This window comes from Triturus cristatus, chromosome 11, assembly GCF_964204655.1.
Source record: "Triturus cristatus chromosome 11, aTriCri1.1, whole genome shotgun sequence".
Classification (NCBI taxonomy): Eukaryota; Metazoa; Chordata; class Amphibia; order Caudata; family Salamandridae; genus Triturus; species Triturus cristatus.
This window is the reverse complement of record NC_140594.1, coordinates 6,116,009-6,140,331: the sequence shown is the minus strand read 5'-3', so window position 1 is coordinate 6,140,331 and position 24,323 is coordinate 6,116,009. Positions and strand designations below refer to the sequence as shown.

General features: G+C 55.1%; 1 protein-coding gene across 1 annotated transcript in view; it reads right to left on the bottom strand.

Moving 5' to 3' along the window:
• TMEM132B (transmembrane protein 132B) overlaps positions 1-24,323 on the bottom strand; it is a 900,530-nt gene that overhangs the window by 456,038 nt on the left and 420,169 nt on the right. The window lies entirely within an intron of this gene.

The window sequence follows — 24,323 nt, the reverse complement described above, 5'->3', positions numbered from 1 at the left end:
ATTTTTACAAAAAGGAACATCAAGAACATGATATAAATGGTAGTGGATGTCAGGAAAATCAGTTTTGGCCGGAAGAAGGGTGTTGCCGGACCCTACATCACATCCCAGAAAAGTTTGCTCCTTTGCATCATGGTACAACTTGCGCTTCCTCCAGTGTTGACTGTAGTGTTACTCCAAATAGACGACGGGCACCAGTATGAGAGGTTTGGGTGTGTCTTTGCCACAAATTATAGATGAAAGGATAGGATCATAGCATTTGCGACAAGGACTATCAAAGAAGCTGAAATCAACGACTTTACTATTGAGTAGTAAACACTAAAGTGTCTCTAGGCCATAAGGCACTTTAAATTCTATCTTTGGTTGTTGGAAAGCGTTCCCCCGGGATGTTGCGGACTACGTTCCTGACCACCCGGAGGCCCACCTCTCCTTGAGTTCGGCCGAGCAAGAGCGGGGAGGCCCTTCCTGGAAGGGTCTCGTACCTAGGATCGCACACGCCGCACTACTATTTTCAGATAGAGGGACACCACACAGTAGTTCGTTGCAGGATAATAGATTTTATCATAGGTTATTAGGGATCTTTATGATCCGGAAGGCAGGAGCAGAATTAGTGCCACAAGCGGCAGAGGTCTCGTGATGAGGGGTAAGGGGTAGCGGGACAGTCTTTGAATCAGTGTCTCTGCGGAGTACCCGCCACACAGCTCTCAATCCTCGAGCTGAGGGGGTGTTGCTTCTCTCGGCAATCTCTGCCGGTTCTCTTGGAGGAGCGGGCCGCGAGTCACTCAGCAGGCACCAGAGGTTCGTAGTTCGAGGAGCCGCGGCGACATCGGCAGGGCTCAGATGGATCAGAATTCGGGGAGCCGCGACAGCGTCAGCAGGGCTCAGATGGTTCAGGGTTCGGGGAGCCGCGACAGCGTCAGCAGGGCTCGGATGGTTCCGCGTTCGAGGAGCCGCGACAGCGTCCGCAGGGCTCGGAGGGTTCAGGGTTCGAGGAGCCGCGACAGCGTCAGCAGGGCTCAGATGATTCAGAGTTCGGGGAGCCGCGACAGCGTCAGCAGGGCTCAGATGTTTCAGAGTTCGAGGAGCCGCGACAGCGTCCGCAGAGCTCAGAGGGTTCAGGGTTCGAGGAGCCGCGACAGCGTCAGCAGGGCTCAGATGAGTCAGAGTTTGGGGAGCCGCGACAGCGTCAGCAGGGTTCAGATGTTTCAGAGTTCGAGGAGCCGCGACAGCGTCAGCAGGCTCTCGTCAGTCCAGGTCTTCTTCTCCTCCCATCCCTTCAGCACCCCTTGTTATACTCCCCCTCCTCTTTGAAGTCCGGAGTCCTCGTGGAGAGGGGTCTGGTGCCTGGGGCGGTGTGTCGGGGTTCTGGTCCTTTGATCTGTTCAGGGGGGTCCTGGAGGGACTCCAGACACCCAGCGGGTGAGGCGCCTGCTCACCGGGGGCCTGGTGGTCGATCGAACCTCCCTCGGGGAAGAGACCAGAGGTGTGACCGGATCGGCGCCTCTCGGTCTGGTTTTGGGGGGGTTTCGCCCTCCCTCAGTCAGGCATGCGTGTTGGGGATCTGGCCGGCCCTCGGGAGGCTGGCCCACGGGGGCCGGGAGGCTGTAACATCGAGGTTCGGCGTGGTTGCAGGGTAGCTGGCTGGTCGGGAGGACCCACGCCACGAGGCCGGTCTCACATTGGTCATACCACTCAGTTTGAGAACAGACCATAATACACTCATCCCCATGTTTTCTACTAAATGCATTGAAAAAAGCCACACCACGCATAGCTAAATGGATAGTAGCATTACAGGGCTACAACTTTGACATTGCATATGTACCTGGCATGAGGAATCAAGCAGCCAATTACCTGTCTTGGCTACCCGTAGCCTGTGACGCTCCCCTGATAAAACCCCCTGTTTAGGCAATATTATCTATAGAAATTGCTGCGGTAAATAAAAAGGAATGGAAACAGAGTGAAAAGGATGAAACTGTACCAGCAGCTGTGGGAGAAAAAGTGATCAAAGGTTGGCCCGCCAAGTGCAAGGAATTGTCCAATGACTTCCAACATTATTGGAACGTAAGAGATGAATGATCTATTGCAGGTAATATGGTTCTAACGTCCAATAAAATTGTACCCCCAGCAGTGCTTAATTTGTAAAAATTCAAGTTCCAGAGCCTTCATCAGAAGGCCACTACAACCTGCACCACCCATTGCTCTCCAGAGCTGCCAATGAAGGCACCAAAGCTGCCACTAACCGTCACCCTCCTACAAGTGTGACAACTCAGACTATTGCAGGCCCCCAAAGCTGTAAGATTTGCATGAGCGGCAGGTAATAGCCATTCTTAACTTATATTGACTTAGTAAACAACTGTTGTTGTTCTCACTCTAAATCAGACAAACAGCGCCACCATGTGGCAACTGTCATAAGTGCCGGTGCTGCCAATTAAGTGCTGGTGGCGAGCACTGGGAAACCCCTGGCTCAAATTAAGCACAGCCTCCAGTGACATGAGAGATCACATTACTGATGTTGCTCACGAGGCTCACTTTGGACGCAGCGTGACCGAAAGCAAGATCCGGATTGATTACTGTTACCCGTCGGTGGATTCCACGGTGGAAGGGAAAGCCTTAGCATGATGTGCAAGTGACAAATCCAAGACCGCCCGTACAGTGCCCCTTATTCCAGCCGAGGTCCCTCTCAAACCCTGGGAGAAGCTTGGGTGGACATCATAGGACCCTTGAGTTCTCTACGTGCACAACTTGAGGACATGTTTTCGTTAGTAGGTTATCGAACCCATTGGGTATCTACCAAAGCAGTGAACAACAGTGATGTCATCACATTGATAGAACTCCTCTCCGATACTTTCCCCAAGGAAGGCCTCTCCAGCACCAGAATCACAGACCAAGGGCACAGGTCACTTCCACAGAGATGACTCTGTTTGTGGAAAGTGTATCCATCACACATGTCAAAACACCTCCTTATTGTCCGAAGGCCAGTGGCCTGGTGGAAAGAGCGAATAGGATGAGTAAAGAGGCCATGCCGTGAGATCTTCACTCGGGCAGAGCAGTGAGGAAAATACAAGGGTCCTATCATACCACACCTAACGCGACTTTAGGAGGACCTCCCTTGGTATCACTTAAGGACAGGAACCCTGGAACCAAACTTACTCCTGATAGGTTAAATAGGGTCTGTCCAGTCTGGGTTGACACGAGCCTAGTCAAGGAAAGAGTGGAAGAGCGTCGAGAAGGGTACCCAAAAAGAGATGACAACAAATGGGGCCCGGTGAGACATGAACGGCACAAGGGGCAATGGGTGGGCGTTAAGCGTCCAAACATCTCACATTCTAAGTCGACAGCGTGGTCTAAACCTGAAAAGATGAGATGTGTGAAATGCAACTGTTGGACAGGCCACATGAGGGGCTTGCTCCCTCCCCGCATGACAGGGCCCGAGCCCCGGCCCTCCAGATGTTACCCACCGAAACAACCCGCACCCCGTCTCCAGACGGGACTCCTGCCCCCGGACATCTCTGTATCATGGGGCCGAACCACTACCGGCTCCCTCGCCCGGCCCGGCCGCCATCTTGGACACTGCACCACGAGGCCGCGTGGCCTCAGCTCGACCCTAACCCTGGGCCTGGCCAGGCCCCGACATCCCGGCACCACCATCCACCCAGGAGGTGAACGGACCACTTGGCAGGTCGATGGGAGAAAGAGGTGTCGATGGCTCTCCCCCGCCAGGTGCCGATCGCCCCCCACCTCCCCCGGGCGCTGGCTCCACCCCCCTGCTGGGTGTCTGGACTCCCTCACCCCGGACCTCCCGACCTCCAAGTGCGAGGGTCCGGACATCAAAGGGCGCCAGACCTATAACTGGGGCAGCTCCAGAGCAGGAAGGCAGTTGTATCCTGGAGTCGAGAGACCCCGAGAAGAACTCATCCTTGACGGACTACCGGCGCTGCCGTAGCCCTGCCTCGTGAACTATCACTCTGCTCGCTGGCGCTGCCGCGGCCTTCTGCATCCTCCATCCTCGTCGGGACCTGCTGGCGCTGCCGCGGACCGTTGTACCTACCACCTTCGTTGGGACCTGCTGGCGCTGCCACGGCCCGTTGTAACCACCACCTTCATCGGGACCTGCTGGCGCTGCCGCGGACCGTGTAACGACCACCTTCACCGGGACCTGCTGGCGCTGCCGCGGCCCGTCCAACTAGAACACCGAGCTCGAGGATTGTGAGCTATCCATCATTTCATCGCATCTACCAGATTGGTAACAAGACTGTCCCGCTACCCCCTTTCCCAACCAAGAGACTAGAATCGAGGGGACCCCTGAGTCCTGACCTCCTTGTACCATTCTATCGTACCTAAAGATTGCTTATAAATAACGTTAAAACCTATCTTTGTGTGGTGTACATCTGTGGGGGGGAAGTTACTCGTCTGTACGATCGCTGGGGACGGCTCTCCCCGGAGACCGCTCCCCTTGTTCTCGGCCGACCCTCCCGGTCCGTCTAACATTGGTGGCCAGCGGCGCGATCCGAATCAACGCGTAATCGTACAGAGAGTAGCTCACCCCACGACAAAACCACAATGTCAACCAAAGAGAGCGGATCCACCGAGAGATTCCAGATGGAGAAATTGGAAGAGTACAGCCATCGTGAATTGAAACAATTCTGCATTGAACTAGGCATTGCTACCACCGGCCTGAGTACCAAAGACGATTTCAAGCACGCCATTGAGTCGTGGGCAGAAACCGGGGCCGCCAGATCCCCGGACCAAAACATTGCAGCATCAGAGAGGAACACCACGGCTCCCGAAGAGCGAAGAACGGGCCTCTCGCAGGAAGAGATCCAAGAGAGAGAAAAAAACAGACTACATGAGTTAGAAATGGCACGGCTCAAAATGGACGGTGAACTAAAATTAGCCGAACAAACACTGAACCTAGAGCATCTGCGGCTCTGAGAAGAACGGGAAGAGAAACAGAGGCAGAGAGAGCTCGAAGAAAAGAGATTAGCATACGAACACGAGCGCAAACTGGCAGAAATAGACCTACGGAAGCAGAACAAAGAACTGGAGGTGCCCGAGCGACCGCGCACCCCGGGAGCGACAGAAAAGAAAGTCCACATCCCCAAGGATGTCGTTCGAGAGTATGTCCGAGAAGACGACATACAACAGTGGTTCAAGGCCTACGAGATCGCCATGACCTCCCACCGGATCGATCGAAGTGACTGGGGAGCCGGTCTATGGGGGAGGTTCGTCAATGAAGGCCGCGATGCCCTGTTACAGCTCCCAGACCACCTGATGTCATCCTATGACCACATGAAGGCTGCCCTCCTCACCCGATATGGGCTCACACCCGAAATGTACCGCCAGAGGTTCCGAGACTGCACCCGGATCCCGGGTACAACTTGGGTGGAATATGTCAACTATTTCAGCCGAGCCTTCGAGGGTTGGATCAAGGGAAGCCACGTAACGACCTACGAGCAACTTTTTAATCTCATGGTGTGGGAGCACCTCTCTAACAACTGCTTCGTCGAGCTCAGGCAGCACCTCCTCGACAGTAAATTGACTGACCCACGGCAACTCGCCGCCGAAGCTGACCGGTGGGAAAGCACCCGAGTGGGCCGGAGAGGGCCGCACGAACAGAACCGGAACAACCAAGGTCAGCACCGTCCCCGAGGAGGAGGAGGAGGCCAGGGACGAGGAAGAGACACCGTCCCGGCCGCTCCCGCTGCCAGCACCCCGCCCCCGGCCAGCCGGGGCAACCCCCCGATGCGCGCGGGGCTTCGAGCCAATGTCACGTGTCACCGATGCCAGCGAGTCGGCCACTACGCCAATGACCCGAACTGTCCACAGAATCAAACTCCGAAACCCCGCCAGGTAGCTGCCGCCGCCCTGGGGGGAGAACAAATCTCCGAAGAACAGGAAGAATACGAGCAGGGACAACAAGAGTGGGAACCGGCCGCCATGGTTCTAGCGTGCCTAGGGGGAAGAGACCTGGTCCCGCGGGCTCCCCTACCCGCCAACACCAGAAAATATAGTCAGTGGGTGAACATTAATGGACGCCGGGCCGAAGCACTACGTGACACGGGGGCCAGTGTGACGGCCGTCCGCTGTCACCTGGTAAAACCAGAGCAGATCCTGCCGAACATTCTCTGCCCCGTCCGTTCAGCCGACAATTCGGAGAGTCTATGTCGGATGGCCTGCGTCCCCTTCGAATGGGGAGGAGTCTCCGGCCTGTTGAAGGTGACGGTCCGAGATGATGCCCCCGTGGACTGTCTCCTGGGGAATGATCTTGAGAGTTCCCCGTGGGCCGCCGTAGAAAGAAGAGAGCACCTGGGGATGCTGGGCCTCCCGGACTGGGCGTGCGTAACCACCCGGTCCATGGCCGCCCGGGCCATCCCCCGACCAGAAGAACCAGAATGGCCAGCACCTCCTCCCCCGATCGCTCCAGTAGAGGACACCGACTATACCGACCCCCCAGAGCCAACTCCCGAAGGGCTCACTCAGCCCCAGGACCTTCCCAACCTGGCTCAGTGGCGTCAAGAAGGGGGGCCCACCCAGGAACAGTTCCGACAAGAACAGAAGACCTGTCCCTCCCTCGAGGGACTCCGCCAGCAAGCCCTCGCCCAGAGCGCAGGGGACACCACCGGAGCCCATTGGATCTATTGGGACAACGAACTATTGTACAGTGAACAGAGAATCGCGGAGTTAGGGGCCAGTCGAGTGCTGGTGGTGCCCCTCCGTTTTAGAGACTTCCTGTTAAATTTGGCCCACGATGTCCCCCTGGCTGGACACCTGGGCCAGGACAAAACCTACAGTCGCCTGGTGACCCACTTTTTCTGGCCAAAGATGAGAAACGACATCCTCAACCACTGCCGGTCCTGACCCACGTGCCAGGCCAGCGGGAAGAGCGGCCGCAAACTCAAAGCACCTCTGCAACCCTTCCCAGTTGTCACCACCCCGTTCGAGAGGGTGGGAATAGACATTGTGGGGCCCCTGGACCCCCATACAGCACAAGGACATCGGTTCATCCTGGTACTGGTGGACCACGCCACCCGCTACCCCGAGGCTGTGCCCCTGCGAACTGTAACAGCCCCGGTGGTCGGCCGGGCCTTAATGGGAATCTTCTCCCGGGTGGGCTTCCTCCGAGAAGTCGTCAGCGACAGAGGCACAAACTTTATTTCGAAGTATATGAAGTCCCTCTGGCAACAGTGCGGGGTCACCTACCGATTCACGACCCCCTATCACCCTCAAGGAAACGGACTAGTCGAGCGGTTCAACCGCACGCTCAAGGGAATGATTGGGGGGTTGGAAGAACCCCTCCGTCGCCAGTGGGATGTACTACTTCCGGGCCTCCTCTTCGCCTATCGAGAAGTTCCCCAGAAGTCCCTCGGCTATAGCCCTTTCGAACTCTTGTACGGGCACCCTGTGCGAGGGCCCCTCAGCCTAGTCAAAGAAGGTTGGGAGATGGCCCCCCTAAAGACCCCTCCAGACGTCTTCAAGTACCTCCTGACCCTACGCAATCAGACCAGGCGATTCAGAGAAATGGCGAAAGCGAACCTTGAGGCCAGTCAGGAGGACATGAAAAAATGGTACGATCAAAATGCCTCCTCCATCGAATTCGAACCTGGCCAACAAGTATGGGTGATGTCCCCCACCGAACCATGTGCCTTGCAGGACAAGTGGACGGGGCCCTTCAAAGTGGTCGAACGCAAGAGCCCCGTCACCTATCTCATCGATATGGAATCCCCACGGAACCCCCTCTGGGTCCTCCACACCAACAGACTCAAACCTCACTTTGTGCGCTCGGAGCTCAGCCTCCTGATGGCTACAGACAGTGGAGCGGAAGAAGACTCCGAGCCTCTCCCTGATCTCCTGAAGACTCGGGAGAAAGATGGTTCCGTGGACGGGGTCCGGCTCTCCGATGCCCTCACCCCGGAACAGCGCCAAGGCTGCCGGGACCTCCTGCTGCAGTTTGCTACCTTGTTTTCCCTCACCCCAGGGGTCACCCCCTGGTGCTTGCACGACGTGGACACTGGGGACAGTCCCCCTATTAGACACCGGGCGTACCGCGTACCAGATCGGGTACGGGCCTGCATCCAAGAGGAGGTATCAAAGATGCTCGCGCTCAGGGTCATCGAGCCCTCGGACAGCCCCTGGGCCAGCCCGGTCGTGCTGGTCCCCAAAGCTGCTGCCCCCGGCACCACTCCTGAGCTCCGATCCTGCGTCGACTATCGGGGCTTGAATGCTGTTACCAGAACCGACGCTCATCCCATCCCCCGAGCGGATGAACTGATCGACCGCATGGGGGCTGCCCGCTACCTCAGCATCTTCGACCTGACAGCGGGCTACTGGCAGATTGGTCTCACACCCCGGGCCCAAGAACGATCCGCCTTTTCTACCCCCGATGGCCACTACCACTTCAAAGTCATGCCCTTCGGCATGAAGAATGCCCCAGCTACTTTTCAGCGACTGGTGAACCAGGTCTTGGCGGGCCTCGAGGAGTTCAGCGCCGCCTACCTGGACGATATCGCTGTGTACAGCCGCCACTGGTCCGACCACCTCCACCACCTCCGAGAGGTCCTGCAGGCCCTCCAACGGGCTGGCCTCACCATCAAGGCCAGCAAGTGCCAAATTGGTCAGGGGTCCGTGACCTATCTCGGACACCAGGTGGGAAGCGGTCTGGTGGCCCCTCTGCAACTCAAAATCGCTGCCATCCAGTCCTGGCAGCCCCCAGTCACGCAGACCGAGGTCCGAGCCTTCTTGGGGCTCACCGGCTACTACCGGCGGTTTGTGAGGGACTATGGCAGCATTGTGGGGCCCCTCACGGGACTCACATCCAAAAACCACCCGAAGAAGATCAACTGGACCCCAGACTGTCAAGCGGCCTTCGAGAAGCTGAAAGCCTCCATGTGCACCGCCCCTGTGCTCCAGGCCCCCGACTACAGTCGGGAATTCATCGTCCAGACAGATGCCTCCGACCATGGCATCGGGGCGGTCCTCTCCCAGCTGAACTCCGAGGGACTTGACCAACCGGTGGCCTTCATCAGCAGACGCCTCCTGGCCCGAGAACAGCGATGGAGCACCATCGAGAGGGAGGCCTTCGCAGTGGTGTGGGCCCTCAAAAATCTCCGGCCCTATCTCTGCGGTACCCACTTCCTGGTGCAAACAGATCATCGACCCCTGCAGTGGCTAATGCAGATGCGGGGGGAAAACCCCAAACTATTGCGTTGGTCCATCTCCCTGCAGGGGATGGACTTCACTGTGGAACATCGACCGGGCCAAGACCACGCCAACGCAGATGGCCTGTCACGCTTTTTCCGCCTCGACGAGGAGAGTCCCCAAGAGGATGGGTGACTCTCCCCGCCTTCAGCTGGGGGGGACGCATGTTGGACAGGCCACATGAGGGGCTTGCTCCCTCCCCGCATGACAGGGCCCGAGCCCCGGCCCTCCAGATGTTACCCACCGAAACAACCCGCACCCCGTCTCCAGATGGGACTCCTGCCCCCGGACATCTCTGTATCATGGGGCCGAACCACTACCGGCTCCCTCGCCCGGCCCGGCCGCCATCTTGGACACTGCACCACGAGGCCGCGTGGCCTCAGCTCGACCCTAACCCTGGGCCTGGCCAGGCCCCGACATCCCGGCACCACCATCCACCCAGGAGGTGAACGGACCACTTGGCAGGTCGATGGGAGAAAGAGGTGTCGATGGCTCTCCCCCGCCAGGTGCCGATCGCCCCCCAACTCCCCCGGGCGCTGGCTCCACCCCCCTGCTGGGTGTCTGGACTCCCTCACCCCGGACCTCCTGACCTCCAAGTGCGAGGGTCCGGACATCAAAGGGCGCCAGACCTATAACTGGGGCAGCTCCAGAGCAGGAAGGCAGTTGTATCCTGGAGTCGAGAGACCCCGAGAAGAACTCATCCTTGACGGACTACCGGCGCTGCCGTAGCCCTGCCTCGTGAACTATCACTCTGCCTGCTGGCGCTGCCGCGGCCTTCTGCATCCTCCATCCTCGTCGAGACCTGCTGGCGCTGCCGCGGACCGTTGTACCTACCACCTTCGTTGGGACCTGCTGGCGCTGCCGCGGCCCGTTGTAACCACCACCTTCATCGGGACCTGCAGGCGCTGCCGCAGACCGTGTAACGACCACCTTCACCGGGACCTGCTGGCGCTGCCGCGGCCCGTCCAACTAGAACACCGAGCTCGAGGATTGTGAGCTATCCATCATTTCATCGCATCTACCAGATTGGTAACAAGACTGTCCCGCTACCCCCTTTCCCAACCAAGAGACTAGAATCGAGGGGACCCCTGAGTCCTGACCTCCTTGTACCATTCTATCGTACCTAAAGATTGCTTATAAATAACGTTAAAACCTATCTTTGTGTGGTGTACATCTGTGGGGGGGAAGTTACTCGTCTGTACGATCGCTGGGGACGGCTCTCCCCGGAGACCGCTCCCCTTGTCCTCGGCCGACCCTCCCGGTCCGTCTAACAGCAACGCAGTGATTCTGGAGGATGGCCGCACGTGGAGAATGGACAACAGAGTCCGCTGTCCTGAAGCTCTCGTTCATCTGGAAGACACAGTCAGCAGTAGGGATGGGATGGAAAGGGTCATAGGTCACAGTGCGGGGGAGCAGTCACAGAAGGGCGGGGGTAGCACTCAGACGGAAGGGGGGCAGAGGTCACAGCCCCTCAAGATGAAGATCATAAGACTACAAGGGAGACTTGTCTACCTGGCTGGCAATCCGATTACGTATGGGATAGCTTTCCTCACCTGGTTCAATATACCAGGCCCTGAGATGGTTCTATTCTTGTATGTTTTTCCCTTTCTGTAATTTGGTAATATTACCTATTTGTTTTTATTTTAGGTTGCATTAGATTACTGTATATTGCTACGATTCTACATTTGCATTGCTTATCCTCTCTTTTCTTTCAAAGGGAGATGTGTCGTAATCCAGGACTTAAATGGTATATTCCTTTTTGCCTCCTTGCTTTCCATCCACACTCCTCCTTCACCCCATTCCAACTTAGAGTGTAGGCATGAAGCCCCCCTTAGGACCTTGGAGTAGAGCGCAGTAGGGCGCGCGGCTCGACCTTGGAGAACTCTGATCGAATAAGGCATTGATCTCCAGGTTTGCCTTCTCTCTGTGATCCATACTCAACAGTCAAGGTAGCCCCTTACAACTCGGAACCGTCCAACCAGCCCAGCGCTCTTCTACATGACCCTGCAAGCCAACACCGTCAGGACACATGGTCTCAACATTATTTTTCATGCCGATGATGCACAGCTCATCCTCTGCACCCAAGAAACGTTTCAGTGTATGTCATGCCAGAATTCACCCTCTGGATGAAATAAACCTGCCTGAAGTCAACTCCTACAAGACGGAGGTGGTACTCTTCGGGAGAGACAACACCATTGGGCCTCGGCCTGGTGGTCACCTGAACTATGACCAACACCCACCCAGCTAAGCCAGGAGCCTAGGGATTGTAATTGGCACCATATATGCAGGTGATATGCATGCTCCACAAAAACACACAACATACCTGCTGGTGGCCTCAGATCCTCTGGCCATGGAGGGGCACAGGTCTGCCTGGAGGGGGCACTGACCTGCCACTGGCCCCGGCTCTACCTCGGTGTGGCCCTCTGCATATTGACTGGTTTGTTGTTTGTTGTTTTATCCACTGAGAGGCCACAAGAGAGCCTGTGGGCGTATAGGAACTGGGGTCACCCGTTCCCCGGGGGGGGGGGGGGTAGTATATCTGACTTGGTCCGCCTTCTCTAGGTACAGGAGGGTGTCCCTGACATTGGGAGGTATGTATCGGTACAGGCCACCTCCCCAGTATCTTTCATGCACCCCATGGGCTGTCAAGAACACCTCATACGTTTCCAACCACTTGGCGATGTCATCTCCCACAGTGTAACTCGCGATCACATCTTTGGGTACATAAAACTTAGACCCATGTAGAGCCTCTGGTACGCTGCCACCATTAGCATTTCCTGGTGCACCTAACTGCAGTGCTCGCAGCTCCAACTCCTTAAGCTGAACCTCGTGCGCCAGCTTCTTCTCTTCCATTGCAAATCTCCTACCTTCCCTTTCTCTCTCCCTCTCGTGGTCCAGCTTGGCAAGCTCCCACCTCAATTGCCTCTCCTCCCTCCTGTCCTCATATTCTTCCGGCGACGCACTCCTCCTAGACCCTACACTACTGCCTGCCCTGGAACGTCTCCCAGGTAGCAAGTTTTCAGTAACATCAATATGCAGTAGGTCTAGCTCTTCCTGTGCGCCCGCCTCCTGTGGTGCGCCCTGCCCTTCCTGACCCCCATCCCCTCTCCCCTCTGGGTGGACCTCTACCCATGCCCTCAAGGCTGCATGGAGCTCCTCTCCTTTGGCTCTCCGCCCACCAGGCACCCCCATCTCCTGACAGAATTCTCTCAGCTGCCTCACAGTATACCCTTCAAGGTTGGCTAGCTGGAACGCCATTTTGACAGGTGGGGACCCAGATATCAAAGGGAAAGACACTAGGACGTAGGTAACAGTATCGGGTTAAAACAGGACTCCGCACACTCAATTTAGACAGTGGGGTGGTCAATTGATGCAGCTCGCATACACAATAGCCGTCCAATTGCGGCGCCCACCGTCTCACTGGAGGGTGCTGTATAGCCACAGGTCCTGATCCCACCGCTGCCACCAATGTAGGAACTGGGGTCACCAGTTCCCCGGGGGGGTAGCTTAGCGCGAGCAGGTAGGCACCCAAAAGCTTAGGTGTAAAGTGACGATACAGCAAACACAACCACTGAGACAGGAAACGCACGCAATGACTGACACCACACCAGTTGAGTTTGAGTGAAAATCTAATAGCTTTTATCTAGATCAGAGTCAGGGAAATCAACACTCCCGGTATTCATCAAAGCATTTCATTAGAAATAAACCTGCCATTTCCTTAGAGCGATAAACATGGCATTTCATTAGAGCGCTAAACCTGGCATTTCATTAGAGCGCTAAACATGGCATTTCATTAGAGCGCTAAACATGGCATTTTCATTAGAGCGCTAAACATAGCATTTTATTAGAGCGCTAAACATAGCATTTTATTAGAGCGCTAAACATGGCATTTTATTAGAGCGCTAAACATGGCATTTTCATTAGAGCGCTAAACATGGCATTTTCATTAGAGCGCTTCAACAAGAATAACCATGGCATTTCATCAGGGAATTTCAGTAAGAATGAACATGTCATTTAAGGCAACTAATCAACATTAGGCAGGAATAAAACCTTCTGGCAGGTATGGGTAAACATTTCCTCCAATCTGAGTAGCATTAGCAATAGCCTTGGGCCCAAAATAACCTGCACGTCCGGTAATCGATCAGCCCTTCATAGGGCAGGAGTTAACAGGGCCATGGACCGGTTTATTCCCCGTTCCAGGGGCAAGTGGGGGCCAACAGGGCCCAACGATAGACTTCCCCGGGGGAGGGGCGAGCTCCGGGCCTTCCCCTGGCCTTCCGCCCTCCTCCCCGGGGGTTACCTGTTCCTTCGGCCTCGTGTAGGCCCTCGCAGCATGTTCCAGGCGGGGCGGGGGGCTCGCTCTCCTTGGAGCCCCTCCCGCCAGCAATGTGCGCTTCCCGGGATGTCCGGGCTGAGAGGCAAAGCGTCGTGGGTCTTGGTGCGGCCGGGGAGCCCCACGCTGGAAAGAGGCCGGTCTCGGACCCTCCGAGGGCTCCTGGGGCCCGGGGACCGGTGGTGATGGCCACCGCAGAGGCGCGCCCGCAGCCGCCAACAGCAGCACGGCCTGCGGGGGCGTGGCCTCGAACACCACTCGGCAGACGGGGGGGGTGGCGTTCAGGAGACCGCCCCTGTCACGTGATGAGGGCAACGGCTTCGGGCCTAGCGCGGCCTACTCCGGCGTCCGGCGGCCCTCTCCTTGCTCGAGGGCCGTCGCGGGGAGATCACCAATCACTGGGCCCATGTCGGGGGGGCGCCCCGGTCGCGATGGCAGGGCCCCGCACCCTCCCCGGGGGCCCTGGAGATGACGGCAGAGCCAGGCTGCAGTGGAGAGTTTGGCTACAGCGCCTCAGGGGAGCAGGGCAGGCCACACACGACAGTGGCAAATCAGTACAGGGGGCCCCAGGTGGAGTCAGGGAGCGCAGGAGTGACACAGCGCTACTACCTGGTCGATCCCCCAGCAGTTCTGAGGTAAATTTATGAGGTCTTCTTCGGCGCTTGCTGGTTCCTGCGCCCTTAGTAGTTGGTTTCTTAAGGGATGGGGGGGGGGGTTGAGTTGGTGACTGACGGCTGGTTAGTCAGTCTCTGCAGGTCGTCCCTGGGTTCCCCTCCCGCCGGGCCAGATCAGTGGGCTAGTCCAGTGTTCCTCACACAGCTTGGAAGGCAGCACCTCAGCCCTGTCACTCCCAGTGGTATAGGTCCCTGACTAGGCCCTATCGCCTAAGTCTCCTGCGTAGGTTCCCCCAGGTCAGCGTCGCCCCAACTGACTAAAAAGTTTCCCTCCTGGCCTTATGTATGCCCAGGTCAGGTGACCACTCTCTAAGGCGGCAAAAACAGACCCCGCCCTTGTTCTAGAAGGTTCCAGGAGCTTCCCTACTCTTAACTATGGGAGAAAAAGGCGGCTGGTGTGGCAACAATGTTGTAGGGTCCCAGCCAGCTCCTGGCGACTAGAGTGCTACTAAAAAGACCACTCCGCAGTAGCAGGGGCCTGTGGCAGCCATGTTGGGAGAAGAGAGCACCTGCACCTTAGCATTGATTAGCAATGGGAAGGCGCTCGGAGACCTAAGGCCAACGAAAAAGAGGGTGGAAAAAATGAGGCAAGGGCAAAAACACAGGGAAAGACCACCCTAGGGCTGACAGGTCTAACAGGGCGGTGCCATGAAGCACTTCCCTGGTTGTGTATCATGGATGATGCGTTCTGAGCCCATGCAACTGGTTGCCCCTGAGGACAAACTGTTGGAGTATTTCAGATGAATGCATGCCCGTCTCTTGTATGGATTGTTCACCCTAATTCTTTGATGATAGTTGGGGGAGAGACAAAAGTCATTGTGGGGGAGGGGTGGCAGTGACAGAAGGGAGAGGGGCAGAGGTCACAGTGCGGGGAGGGGTAGCAGTCACACACGGGAGAGGAGCAGAGGTCACAGTGCGGGGGGTAGAAGTCACAGAAGGGAAAGGGTCATAGGTCACAGTGCGGGGGGAGCAGTCACAGAAGGGTGGGGGTAGCACTCAGACGGGAGGGGGGCAGAGGTCACAGATGGGAGGGGGCAGAGGTCACAGTGCTGGGGTAGCAGTCACAGAGGGGAGAGGGGAGAGAGGTCACGGTGCTGGGGTAGCAGTCACAGACGGGAGGGGCAGAGGTCACAGTGCGGGGGTAGCAGTCACAGATGGAGGGGGCAGAGGTCAAAGTGCGGGGGGAGCAGTCACAAAAGGGCGGGGGTAGCACTCACAGACGGGAGGGGGGCAAGGGTCACAGTCAGGAGGGGGCAGAGGTAACAGTGCGGGGGTAGCAGTCACAGACGGGAGGGGCAGATTTCACAGTGGAGGGGGGTAGCAGTCACAGACGGGAGAGGGACAGAGGTCAAAGTGCGGGGGTAGCAGTCACAGATGGGAGGGGCAGAGGTCACAGTGCGGGAGTAGCACTCACAGACAGGAAGGGCAGAGGTCACAGACAGGAGGGGGCAGAGGTCACAGTGCGGGGGTAGCAGTCATAGATGGGAGGGGGCAGAGGTCACAGTGCGGGGGTAGCACTCACAGACAGGAGGGGCAGAGGTCCCAGACAGGAGGGGGCAGAGGTCACAGTGCGGGGGTAGTAGTCATAGATGGGAGGGGGCAGAGGTCACAGTGCGGGGGTAGCACTCACAGACAGGAGGGGGCAGAGGTCCCAGACAGGAGGGGGCAGAGGTCACAGTGCGGGGGTAGCAGTCATAGATGGGAGGGGGCAGAGGTCACAGTGCGGGGGTAGCAGTCACAGATGGGAAGGGGCAGAGGTCACAGTGCGGGGATAGCAGTCACAGACGGGGAGAGGGTCAGAGGTCACGCTAGGTTCAGTGATTAAGGCACTTCTGCCTGCTCCCAGGCAGTCCCAACAGGTTTGCTGTCTTTATTCATTAGAAGTGTTAATTCTCATTTTTAGGTCTCGCCTGAGACAGCGCTTTAGCGCTGCTCTCGCGAGAGCTTTTGTAAATGGGGGATCTGGAAGTGCAAACGAGTGCTTTCAGGCCTCCAAATACAGTGCATGTGCGCCGTGGGTGCGCACAATTTGGCAGCCTGCACACCGTTTGCTTTCACTTTCGCGGCCGCACGGCCGCTTTGATGTGTGATCGCGATCACTTTCACACAGTGCATGTGCGCCAGGCGCGCGCACCATTTGGCAGCCTGCGTGTACATTTCACGGGTGCTTTGATGTTCTCAGTGAGCCGCGTGGCCACTGCGAACATCAAAGCGCCCGCGAAATGTACACGCCATTTGCCACCCCCTCTCTTATCCCACTTCCTGCTTGTCTTGGTTGCATTGCCAGCGGCAAAGGCTGGGACAGCGCGCCTGTACCTCAATTATTCAAGCCCATAGTCCTGGCGGCGGCAGGGTGTTACCCTTCTACGTTGCGCCCACTTATGGTATTGGTCTGGTAGGGGGTAGCCTCCCTCTTGCTCCTGTCATTATCTTCGTCATGCTTATTGCCCCCACTGTCCGGCCCACCCAAGCATCTCTTTGCCTCTCGCGGGTACACCCCTGCTTTTGTCCTCCAGTATAATCTGCACTCCCTTCTCAGGTAACACCTCACCTCCCTCTTGAGAGGCGCAGCCTCACCTGGGGCTCAAGTCAGCATTCTGAAGCAACCGGAAGACAACACACAGTGACATTTAAAACACCCAGCTGTACACATTTCCTTCTTTACTAAGACAGGTGTGTATACAACTACCGAAATGAAATAAAAACTTTGAACTGTTGCCTCTTTAAACACCGAGACGAGTTTGGAAAACGCAATAATCACATGATACTTTGAAGGGAAGGTCGCAATGTACGTGGACACCGCTCTCTCCATATACAGAGCGTGCCTCTTTCCTGAGGAATACCCCAACTTCTCTCCCCAAGTGTAACTGTAGCTCGCGCCCAGGTATACCTCTACCTTCTTATCTACCTGCTGAAATATAATCTTACCTTATTTCTCAGATCTACTGTCAAGTTGGACCTTTCTCTATGGTTATCCTACACCCCTCCCCCTCCCCCCCACACACACAAAGACTCACCACTGTCCCAAAGACTCAGCAGTGCACACACAACAGCGGCAAGCTCAGTTTAGGTACGGCCAATACCAGCACTTCGCCCGAATATACACACCTGTCACCTCCAAGTATATTCCTGCGGCCCGGCCTCTAAGAACACCCACAGCCCCGATACAGGCTCACATCTGCCGCGCTCATGTAAAGGACCCAATGTAGACCCCCCCCCCCCCCAGTATGCTTGTCCCGGCGATTGCTCGCACATGTCCCACTGTGTGTATTATCCTACTGCGCCCTCGCTGCCCCCTCAGAAAATGACACCGCATCCCTCAACTCTTTGATTTTACATTTCCTCAGGTGTGCTCTCAACTGTCCTCTGAAGGTGTGCCCATCCCCGTGACTACTCTGAACCCTTGTTGCAGGTATACCTCTCCCTGGGTGAACGCTCATCTGTAGCCCCTCACAGGTTTATCCCTCCCCTACTGTAATCAGAGCTGCACCCACCGTCCTGCAATAGGTCTCGCAGTTACACGAGTTAAAGCTATTGGCATTGTAAATGACAAAGCCAATAGGCATTGTTATTTGCAATGTCAATAGCTCAAACTCGCGTAAATGCGAGACCTAATGCATTGCAAATGCTTGTTTTCAAGAGGCGTCGCTGTGCATCTTGAGAGCCGTTCACGTGTTATTTGTTTCCTAGGAGTTCTACAAGAGGAGCTTTGCGCTTTGCCTCCACATCATCCTATCTACATTATTGCAGTATGTAGCGCTGCAAACGCAAAGAATGCACAGATGAATGAATAACTCCAGAAGCTGCCAGCTGCTAATAAACAGGCTCACGCTCCCACGGCTCCACCCAGATCTTCGAAGGATGCTGATGTCACGGCATTGTCACAGACTTTCACCACCAAAGACCCACATTATATACCAGTGGCGAAACCCAGCAACAAAACCCAGGATCAGCTGATGTAAACAACAGATCTATTCCCCCACAGAGACACTATCGTGAGGGCCATTCTGAACACTCACCCCCGCAGGACGCACAGTGCCAGGCGAGCACCACCACCCAGGGGCCCGAGGCACAGCCAGAGAGGAGCTAGTGGGCACTGCCCCGCGTGTCATTCAGGTTAGGAGATGTGCAGTGTGCATGCGTCTTGCGGGTGCAGTGTGAAAGCATCTTGCGTGTACAGTATGTATGCTTCTGGCATGCACAGTGTGCATGTTTCATGCATGCCCAATGTGCATGCTTCTTACGTGTGCACTGTGTGCAGTGTGCATGCTTCTTGTGGGCACAGTGTGACAGCATCTTGCGTGTACAGTATGCATGCTTCTGGCATGCGCAGAGTGCATGTTTCATGCATGCCCAATGTGCATGCTTCTTACGTGTGCAGTGTGTGAAGTGTGCATGCTTCTTGTGGGCACAGTGTGAAAGCTTTTTGCATGCGGCAGCGTGCATGATCCTTGCATGGGCAGTATGTGTAGTGTTCATCCTTCTTGTATGTGCATTGTGTGCTGTGTGCATCCTTCTTGGGCTGTGCAGTATGTGCAGTGTGACACCTTCTTGCGTGCTGAGTGTGTATCCTTCTTGCGTGCACAGTGTGCATGCTTCCTGTGTGCGCAGTGTGTGCATCCTTCTTGCATGCTCAGTGTGTGCAGTGTGCATCCTTCTCACGTGTGCAGTGAGCATGCTTCTTGCATGTGCAGTGTGTGCAGTGTACATCCTTCTTGCAAGTGCAGTGTGTGCACTTTGCATGCTTCTTGCATGCGCAGTGTGTGCAGTGTGCCTCCTTCTTCCATGCGCAGTGTGCATCCTTCTTGTGGTGTTCAGTGTGTGCAGTGTGCAAACTTCTTGCGTGCACAGTGTGCATCCTTCTTGTGGTGTATAGTGTGTTTAGTGTGCACACTCCTTGCATGCACAGTGTGCATCCTTCCTGCGTGTGCAGTGTGCATTCTTCTTGCGAGTGCAGTGTGTGCAGTGTGCATGCTTCTTGCATGAGTATTGTGTGCAGTGCACATCCTTCTTGCGTGCGCAGTGTGCATCCTTCTTGTGGTGTGCAGTGTGTGCAGTGTGCATGCTTCTTGCATGTGCATCCTTCTTGTGGTGCACAGTGTGCACACTTCTTGCATTCGCAGCGTGCATCCTTCCTGCGTGCATTGTATGCATCCTTCTTGCGTGCGCAGTGTGTGCAGTGTGCTCGCTTCTTGCGTGAACAGTGTGCATCCTTCTTGTGGTGCGCAATGTGTTTAGTGTGCACACTTCTTCCATGCGCAGTGTGCGCATGGTGCACCCTTCTTGTGGTGCAGTGTGCATTGTTCTTGTAGTGCGCAGTGTGTTTAGTGTGCACACTTCTTGCATGCGCAGTATTCATCCTTCCTGCATGTACAGTGTGCATCCTTCTTGCATGGCCAGTGTGTGCAGTAGGCACAGTTGCTGCGTGCACATTGTGCATCCTCGTTGCGTGCGCAGTGTGCATCCTTCTTCCGTGCACAGTGTACGCAGTGTGCATCCTTGTTGCATGCGCAGTGTGTGCAGTGTGTATTCTTCGTGCGTGCACAGTGTGCATGCTTCCTGTGTGCACTGCATCCTTCTTGTGGTGCGCAGTGTGCACACTTCTTGCATTCGCAGTGTGCATCCTTCCTGCGTGCACAGTATGCATCCTTCTTGCGTGCGCAGTGTGTGCAGTATGCACGCTTCTTGCACGAACAGTGTGCATCCTTCTTGTGGTGCGCAATGTGTTTAGTGTGCACACTTCTTCCATGCGCAGTGTGCGTATGGTGCACCCTTCTTGTGGTGCACAGTGTGTTTAGTGTGCACACTTCTTGCATGCGCAGTATGCATTCTTCCTGCATGTACAGTGTGCATCCTTCTTGCATGCCTAGTGTGTGCAGTATGCACACTTGCTGCGTGCGCAGTGTGCATCCTTGTTGCGTGCGCAGTGCGCATCCTTCTTCCGTGCACAGTGTACGCAGTGTGCATCCTTCTTGTGGTGCGTAGGGTGTGCAGTGTGTATGCTTCTTGCGTGTGCAGTGTGCGCAGTGTGCATCCTTCTTGCGTGCACAGTGTGTGCAGTATGCATGCTTCTTGTGTGCGGAGTCTACATCCTTCATGCGCGCACAGTGTGCGCAGTGTGCATCCTTCATACGTGTGCAGTGTGCATCCTTCTTCTTTGCTCAGTGTGAGCAGTGTGCGTGCTGCTTGTGAGCGCAGTATACATGCTTCTTGCATGTGCAGTATGTGCAGTGTGCATCCTTCTGATGGTGTTCAGTGTGTGCAGTGTGCATGCTTCTTGTGTGCGCAGTGTGGATCCTTCTTGCGTGCGCAGTGTGTGCAGTGTGCATGCTTCTTGTGTGCAGTAAATATACATCCTCTTGCCTGCACAGCGTGCGCAGTGTGCATCCTTCATGCGTGCGCAGTGTGCATGTTTCTTGTGTGCGCAGTTTGTATGCTTCTTGTGAGCGAAGTAAACATCCTTCTTGAATGCGTGGTGTGCATGCTTCTTGCATGCGCAGTATGTGCAGTGTGCATCCTTCTTATGGTGCGCAGTGTGCACGTTTCTTGCATGCACAGTGTGCATCCTTCTTGCGTGCGTGGTGTGCATGCTTCTGGCATGCGCAGTATGTGCAGTATGCATCGTTTTTGCGTGCGCAGTGTGCATGCTTCTTGCATGCGCAGTGTGCATGCTTCTTGCATGCGCAGTGTGCACGCTTCTTGCGTGCACAGTGTGCATCCTTCTTGTGGTGCGCAGTGTGTGTAGTGTGTGCAGTGTGCATCCTTCTTGCGTGCAGCGTGCACACTTCTTGCGTGCGCAGTGTGCACAGTGTGTGCAGTGTGCATCCTTCTTGCGTGCGCAGTGTGTGCAGTGTGCACGCTTCTTGTGTGCGCAGTGTGTGCAATGTGCACGCTTCTTGCATGCACAGTGTGTGCAGTGTGCACGCTTCTTGCGTGCACAGTGTGTGCTTGCTTCTCATATACTGTAGTAGGAGCCAATGCTTCAGTGTAAACTTGCAGAGGAAGAGGGCGGCTGGGAGTGAACTGCGCCTTCTTTATGCAGATGCTGACGGTTTCACTCGACATACAACATTAACCAAAAAGCTGTCAAGCTATCACTCAGCTACACAATATTCTGACAATTTCCAGAAATAAAATTACCATACAGATGGCAAAACAAGAGGAGAAGAGGCCCTTTCTGGGACTCAGGAAAACTGAGCTTATAATCAGGAACTCTGAGGAGCTCTTGTGAATGTAATCCCTGCAAGAGATCCTGCCACTGATAGAGCTCGGAATGAGAGCTGTGGCTTCTGAGCTGTGGCTTCTGAGCTGTGACTTGCTCTGAGCTGTGCCTTCTGAGCTGTGCCTTCTGAGCTGTGGCTTCTGAGCTATGCCTTCTGAGCTGTGGCTTTTGAGCTGTGGCTTTTGAGCTGTGGCTTGCTCTGAGCTGTGGCTTCTGAGCTGTGGCTTGCTCTGAGCTGTGCCTTCTGAGTTGTGCCTTCTGAGCTGTGGCTTCTGAGCTGTGGCTTCTGAGCTGTGGCTTGCTCTGAGCTGTGGCTTCTGAGCTGTGGCTTCTGAGCTGTGGCTTGCTCTGAGCTGTGCGCACTGATAGAGCTCGGAATGAGAGCTGTGGCTTCTGAGCCGTGGCTTCTGAGCTGTGGCTTGTTCTGAGCCGTGGCTTCTGAGCTGTGCCTTCTGAGCTGTGCCTTCTGAGCTGTGGCTTGCTCTGAGCTGTGCGCACTGATAGAGCTCGGAATGAGAGCTGTGGCTTCTGAGCTGTGGCTTGTTCTGAACCGTGGCTTCTGAGCTGTGGCTAGCTCTGAGCTGTGGCTTCTGAGCTGTGTCTTCTGAGCTGTGCCTTCTGAGCTGTGGCTTGCTCTGAGCTGTGGCTTCTGAGCTGTGGCTTCTGAGCTGTGGCTTGCTCTGAGCTGTACCTTCTGAGCTGTGGCTTCTGAACTGTGTGAGCCTGGGGCTCACCGGGTGGCATGTGGGGGTGCCTCCAGTGTGAGCCTGGGGCTCTCAGGTGTAATGTGGGTGTGGCTCCAGGGTGAGCCTGGGGCTTTCGAGGAGGCAGGTGCCTCCAAGTCGGAGCCTGGGGTTTGTGGGTGGCATGTGGGGTTCCCTCGAGTGTGAGCCCGGTGTTCTCCGGGTGGAAAGTGGGGGAGCCTGCCTCCAGTGCGAGCCTGGGCCTTTCCAGGTAGCATGTGGGACTGCCTCCAGTGTATTCCTGGGGCTCTCTGGGTGGCATGCGTGGGTGCCTCAAGTGTGAGCCTGGGGCTCTCCAGGTGGCATGTGGGGGTGTCGCCAGTGTGAGCCTGGGGCTCTCCGAGTGGCATGTGGGGCTGCCACTACTATGAGCCTGGGGCTCCCCAGGTGGCATGTGGGGGTGTCTTTAGTGTGAGCTGCAGCTCTCCGATGGCATGTGGGGGTGCCTATAGTGTGAGCTTGGGCTCTCAAGCTGGCATGTGTGGGTGCCTCCAGTGTATGCCTGGGGCTCTTTGGATGGCATGCATGGGTGCCTACAGTGCGAGCCTTGGTCTCTCAGGTGGCATGTGGGCTGCCTCCAGTGTATTCCTGGGGCTCTCTGGGTGGCATGCGTGGGTGCCTCAAGTGTGAGCCTGGGGCTCTCCGGGTGGCATGTGAGGGTGCCTCCAGTGTGAGCTGCAGCTCTCCGATGGCATGTGGGGGTGCCTACAGTGTGAGCTTGGGCTCTCAAGGTGGCATGTGGGGGTGCCTCCAGTGTATGCCTGGGGCTCTCTGGGTGGCATGCGTGGGTGCTGCCAGTGTGAGCCTGGGCCTGTCCAGGTGGCATGTGGGGGTGCCTTCAGTGTGAGCCTGGGGCTCGCCAGGTGGCATGTGGGGGTGCCTATAGTGTGAGCTTGGGCTCTCAAGGTGGCATGTAGGGGTGCCTCCAGTGTATTCAGAACAAGACACAGAGGCACACCATATATATATCACTGTAATACAATGTGTGTCTAAACATTCAAATATAACCATTTCATCATCTCAATGAAGAAGTTTCCATAATAGTCGCTGTAGATCATTCAGAAGATACTTTTATTTCTCTTTCTGGACATATGGCAGCCAGCCGACGAGCGCTTCGCCCTAAACAGTGCTTCCTCAAGGCTGCAAGTTATACATAAAAACATATATGTTGTCACATATGTATATACAGAATGGTATTTTTTTCTTTTTCATAAAATACAATACCGACTAATGAAAATATACCATTATTTTACCCAAATGTAAAATAGAAATGATACGTCCATAGTTAAAAATAAAAAATGGACACAGTCGTAAGTGCCGCATAGACTCGATCTGAAAGCGGCGGCCATCTTGAGCTTCCCAAGTTATACCTATTTATTGGACCTGTGGGCTCAATAGTACTCCCAAGAGGGAAACTTATCGATCCCAATTTAGATATTCGGTGCGCCCAATGAGGCCAAATATGAAATAGATATGACGCGTGTATAGACGCTGGACACAGTTACCACTGCTGCATTCTCTCCTGCTAAATACAGCAGCCATCTAAAATTTCCTAAGTTAATTGTACCATATTCAAGATGATTTCAACTTGTACTCTATTAAAACTTTCAACCAATTGTTACTCACAAAGGGGGAACTCCTCAATTCCAATTTACATATTCAATACGCCCAACATAGCCAATCCCGAAATAAATATGCGGCACGTATATAATAAATAATAAACGTACCAAAAAACATGCCGTTATTCTGTTGAAAATCTGGTAACCATTTTTTATCAAATTATACTCACAGAAATTAACATTGTACACTGTACTTAGTACTTTGAATATAATTCTATTAGGTGTGACATCAGTTCTGATAGGTCCCTCCAAATATATATATTTTTTTAAATTATTTTCCCATCTTCTCGAATCTGGCATTCCAAACAACCCAATAAGTGTCTTGGATGTTACATAAGAGCTCTTGTTGACACATGAGGTCAGTGTTGGTAAAGCACATTCTCAAGCTTTTGTTTACACAAATTTTATCTACTAACATCATCACATTATTGTTGGTTGATATTACATTAATGTATTCAAGTTTTTCTTATCTCCAGAAGTCTAATAAATTCATTATCCGCATGTATTTTCTAACCGCAAGTCTTCCTGACATTTGTTATA